Raw genomic sequence first — 6000 nt, forward strand, 5'->3', positions numbered from 1 at the left:
ACTTAAGTGGAAAGTGAGTTTAGAAACATTAGCTGAGCCATAAGTAGGGGGACTTTGGATGTGTCAAAGCCGTGGAGGTGGTTGGTCGGTGGAAGGGTTCAAGTTGGGAAAACACTGCTGCAGGCAGGGAGCCCTGTTGGGGATTTGGAGCAGCACAGTGGTGTCATCCACATGGGAAGAGGAGGATTGGTGATGCTGTGGGGTACAGAATCTGGTGTGACAAGGAGGCTTGCATGTACAAACGTGGTTGGGAGATACAGCATCTGGCAGTTGTGAGGTGAATGAGGTGTTTCCTGGCCTAGGGGTTGGTGGACCACCAGTTTTTATCAGAACTGCTGTTGTCAGATGAAAGCAGCCAGAGATGGCACATAAAGAGACGTTCCTGTGCTGCAGTGAACTTGCACTTGGGAAAGCAGGCATTGGGCTGGATTTTGCCTGTGGACCATCATTGGTTGACCACCCGACCTGAAGCACCCTAGTGTGTGAGGGGATGAAAAGGGAGGGTGGAGAGAAGAGGTAAGGGTCTAGAGATGCTGGTGAGTTGGTGCAGAGGCTGGAGTAGGAGAACATCTCAGGGAGCCTGATGACTAGAGGGGACAGAGGGAAGGAGCCTCAATTGTCAGCATTTATTAGGGAGTGTTTCAGGATTATTCTAGAGTGTGAGCTGAGCTGGAGGTTCCTGGATGCCTGATCAGGACTGTGAGCTCACGCCTGTTCATTTCCCCCTGTTTGCACTCCACAGCCTTCTGGCTGAAGGCTTGTGTCAAAGCAGGCAGACCAGCTCATTTTCTCATTCCTCATATGCCTGACGACTTCTGTATGTGCTCACTGCTTGCTGACAGTGTGGGTGGAAGCTGGAGGAAAGCTGAGCGTTACACACATGGAGGTTCCTGTGCTCTTTATCAACCTCTGGAACCCGGCTGGTTAAGATGAGGGTCTAGTTGAGAGAAAGAAAGGTTAAACAGGAGTTAGGAACTTCCTTTGGGTGTCCATACCACTCTCCTGTTCACTTGTCTCTTCATCTTAAGATTTTAAAGTGATGCATGCATATCGAGTTGACCCTTGAACAACATGGGTTTGGATTATGCAGTCCAAATCTGAGCGGAATTATGTTCCTGTAATGAATGAATTTCTACACAATCTGTAGCTGGTTGAATCTGTGGATGTGGATATGGAGGGCTGGCCATGAGATTAAGTTTCCATGCAATCTGGTGTCCATGGTGGGTCGTGGGATGAATCCCCTGTACCATCCCTGATACGACGGGATGTGTGTAGTCAGAGAAAGTAAAATCACACAGGGAAAAACAATTCCTTGCCCCAGTCTTCATGGCTATTTTTTGCATCCTGTACTTATTTATAGATAACTTATTTCCTCATATTGCTGTTTCTTGACTTTATCTAGACGTTGTGTGTTGACTTGTGACTTTTGAAGATGAGAATTGGGGTCACTTATCACCTCTCTTCTCCCCTCTCTCCAAGACCACTCTGTCACTGTTTGACGTGCTCTATAGGCTTCCTTGCTCCAGTACAACACTTATTCCTTAGTCCTTGTTCTCCCAGCTGGAGGAAACTGTCTCTGGACCCCTCTCTTGGTGCACATTTATTCCCTCACCTCTCCTCCACTGTCATTTTCAGACTTTTCCATTTTCCTGCTCTGAGTTCCCATCACCAAGGTGGAGAGATCTTGTGCATTCTATTCTATAACTGCAGATGGCCCACCTCAGTTCCGGCTGTTGGCTGAGTCATAAACGTTGCCAGATGACCATCTGTGTGTCCATCATTATGGTCATGCTGTTGGTCTCAGAGTCAACTAGTGCACTGTGATTACATTTCCATCTCTGTATAGCCTTACTTTTCCCTGGGTGTTTTTTCTCCCCACTCACCACTCGCATATCTTCAACCATTTCCCTGCCAAATTCTTTGCCATAAGGGTTGTTTTCTTGAGACACTTCATGGCGCACATTTTGGGCTCTTCCATTTCAAATAAGTATGTGTCTGAGTCCTACCATCATGGCTGAGGTACGGTCCAGTAAAATCTCACCTGTGGCTCCTTCCTCAACCCTTGTCACTCCAGGCACCTCCATCACACTCTCTTTCCTGATCTCTCATTAGCCTTGGCAGTAGATTCATGGTTATACTTAGCCTAAATAATCTAGGTTCCTTTGATGGAGCCTTGCCACCTAAGTGTGGTGGAGCCAGCGCCTACAGTTTCCCTGGATGAACTAAGCTCTTGGCAGAGTGGTTCTGAAGGAAATTTGCTTTCAAACTTCTGGGAATTTATGGCTTTTACATCATGGTATGCCTTATTTCCACCTGTAATCTCGTTCAGCATCCAGTGATCTTAGTTCATGGTTTAATATACATTTGTAAAAGCCTTAGTCTTCTATGACTGCCTCAATTTGGAAAATGGCAACACTGACTCAGAAGCTCTCCAGTTCTAAGATCAGTAGCCTGTTGGACAGCAGGATAGAGAGCTGGTGGGTTTGTACGGACTTGAGCTCTCTTCCAGACTCTAGCTCTCTGCCAGTCTCTGACGTTGCCTTGCTGTATCTTCAGTTAGCAACAGGTGTGACAAACCACCTGCCTCTGCCCCCAAACATCACAGAGCACCAGCCTCACACAAACTACCCAGTGCAGAAGTGGAAGTATGAACCAACTTCATGACAGCCAATGGGGATCTTTTCCCAGCAGGCAGTGTGCTCGTCTCCTGAGTGAATGTGTGTGTGTGTTTTCTTTGTGAGCATGTATGTTTCTGAGTGATGGGTCTTGGCTTTGCCTGGTTTCTTCCTCACTGTGCTCCTGATGGCCATTGGAAACAGCAGGAGGATATGAGAGAGAGAGGATGGATGGTCTGGCTTCTCTCTCTCTCCTGCTTTTATTTTATTTTATTTATTTATTTATTTTTTGACCATGCTAACCAGCTCATGAGATCTTAGTTCCCCAAGCAGAGATTGAACCTGTACCCTTGGCAGTGAAAGCACGAGGTCCTAACCACTGAACTGCCAGGGAATTCCCGATCTGGCTTCTTGAAGGGGCTTCATCCTTGCTATTCTCATGGTGAGTGCTGAAGTAACACCCATTTCCTCTGCAGTGATTGGCTGAATGAGCCAGCGTGCCCTGTGCTGTCCATGGGAGAGGTCAGGCTCTGCACTTACTCAGGTGGCCTGGCTCTGGGATGTGGCTCCTGTGCTAAGTAAGCTAAGCCCCGCTGCCTAGCTGTTCTCTGCCTTCAGCAGAGCTGGGGAGATTCGATGTGACTTGAGTACATCTTTGTCAGAGCTGGGGAGATTCGATGTGACTTGAGTACATTGTTGTCAGAGTTTCCGTGTCATGATGACCAGCTCAATCACCGACTTTCCAGAGGACTAACAATGTAGGTGTCACGAGTAGGGAAGAATGTCTAAGAAGGGGTGGATTTGGACTCAAGAACCCTAAGATAGCTCCACCCTGGAACCCAGCTCTGCCCACCACAATAGCGCTCCCTTTGGGTCATAGATACAAGTGACGAGAATGTGTTCTCTCCTGAGTGAATATGTAACTTGGGAGATCCTTATCACTGTCTTTGCTGCTTCTCTTCTCGAACCAGAGCTCAGAACCATACACATTCTGCCTATCACTAGGTGACGATAAGAGTACTTACCCTTCTATGTGATGATCTGGTCCCTTGCTCCCCCACTCTGATTCTGTCTCTAAGCTTGATAGTCGACCTCTTGTGTTCATATATTATCATCCCACCTCAAGAAGTTAAAAAAAAAAAAGTTTTGTCCCAATCTGTCTGAACTTGGTAAACGATCTAATATATGATGAGATCTCAGTGATGTGCTGGTGGGTCTCTCAGAGTCGGCCATCCCACTGAGCCTGCAGGCTGGGTGTCTCCCCGCTGGACAGACACCTCATTTGGCTCTTCCTTCAGTGTCCTCACGTCTTACTCATCCACGATGTAGCTCCTTATGGTGCACGTGTCCTTGAAACTCCCTTAGCCCTTACTGTGGTTCTTTCATCCTCTGTTGACCCATTAGCTTGTCCATAGTCGGAGCCAGTTGGGCTTAACCGTTAAGCCCAGGTGGGCTTAACCATTCTGGTCTTCACTCTTTTTCCTTTGGCTGGTTGAGGTATAAGTCTGCTTTCAAGTTGTCTATACAGTGATGAAAGAAACTCCGTTAACAGGATTAAGTAGACTGAACACCAAATCTCACTGCCTTTCTTGGTGCCCAAGGTTAAATATGACAAGAGCTTGGGGTCCTTTGTGTCTACACATGCAGTAAGAGTGCCTGGTCCCAATTACTGCATAAGAAACCCCTTTCTCGATACGTTAGTACGTTTCCCCCCTCATCTTTATTTTTTCTGAGCACAAAGCCCTTCTGTTTTTCCAACCAGCTCTTGTTAAATCCTTAAAGACCCAAAAATCCAGATCAGTAAACAGTGGCAGGATTTCCCCCCTGTGTGTTGGAGAGTTGGGAGGGGAAGGTGGCTTCCTGGGAAAGCAGGTGCAGATCAAGTAGAAGGGGGTGGGCAGGAATGGCCAGGGATGGGCAGGAAAGCTAAATCTCCCTTTTCCCTTGGCTTTCCCCCTCCCAGACCATTCCCAGAGCAGTAAATCCACTTGCTGGAGCGGCAGTGAGGAGAAGCGAGGCTCAGCCCACTCTGAGCAGAACACTGGTACCAGTTCAAGGAGCCTCATCCTGAAAGAGTCCCACCTGGACACCTTCTGTGCCTAGGGACATGCTAGGACACACACCACCCACTCCATAGAGGGAAAAAATCCAGACACCAGGGAAACCAGAAATGGCAAAGAAACATGAGACAGGAGGACTGCCACCCTCTGACTTGGCCTCTGCAAATGGCATGGAGGGCAGGGCACATTATATCATGTCTGGCATTACCCTTCACTGTGGAATGTTCCACCCACATGAAATCTTTGCTTTAGATGTAAATAATATACAATTTGTGACTGTCATCAAGCCTAGAGTACCTTCCCCTTTTCACACTTGTACTAACTTTAACTTCTTTAAAAGAGAGAGAGAGAGAGAGAGAGAGAGAGAGAGAGAGAGAGAGAGAGAGAGAGAGAGAGAGAAAAGCAAAACAAAACAAAACAAAAGACACACACAACAACAAAAAGAATGTCTGGATGCTGGAGAAAGGATGGTCACCCAGCCAGTCTGACACAGGGGTACAGAGAGGGGACAGGGGTTGCTTTACGGTGCACAGCTCCTTCTCTGTGACACCCTGTGAGCTGTTTCCATTTTATGTCTGTACACAGCACATTGGGATCAGGAATTTCCAGCACGGAGTTTAGTGCTGCTATGGACACATCACATGCACCCACTGGCCCATTTCAAGTGCTATGTTACCATGTTTTAAAAGGGAAGCTCTCTGGACCAGAAGAGCACATAGATGTGCTCATTAATCTGATGTGATTTCCATGATGACTCTACTCCAATAAAAGGGACAAAAGAAAAAAAGGAAAAAGCCATATCTTTGTTTACAGATGATTAACTAGAAACAACCCCGCTCACCGCAGTTTGCAGAAGAGAAGACCGTAGAAAGCATTCAAGTCCGAAGCTCCAAAACAGAGATTTTCTTTGCTTTGTGGTTCCTTTAAAGACACTCACACCTTCTTGGTAAGAGATGGCCATGCTTCATAGAAGTGAAAAGTCAAAGGCGAGACACACTCGGAGGACATTTGAGCCTGAGATGAAGCATGTATGTAATATTTATACGATGGAATTTTAGGTTTATATGTCAATATGAAACAAAAGCAGTTTGAGGGGAAGCAGGACACCACTCTGCCGTTACACTCTGTATGCTATAGTACCATTTTGTATGTATGTTCAAGAAGCATTGAACAAAGCAAAAAGGTGATGTATGTATAGGATAAAAATTAATTGTACAGTATCATTTCAGTACATTTTGTTGTACACTTTAATCTTGTTTCCTTTCTCTTCATTATTGATAAGAGGATGTGAACTGTATAGTTTCCAGCTAGTTACTCATAATAAA

Source organism: Giraffa tippelskirchi, chromosome Y (assembly GCF_054371585.1).
Source record: "Giraffa tippelskirchi isolate mGirTip1 chromosome Y, T2T-mGirTip1v1.2.pri, whole genome shotgun sequence".
NCBI lineage: Eukaryota > Metazoa > Chordata > Mammalia > Artiodactyla > Giraffidae > Giraffa > Giraffa tippelskirchi.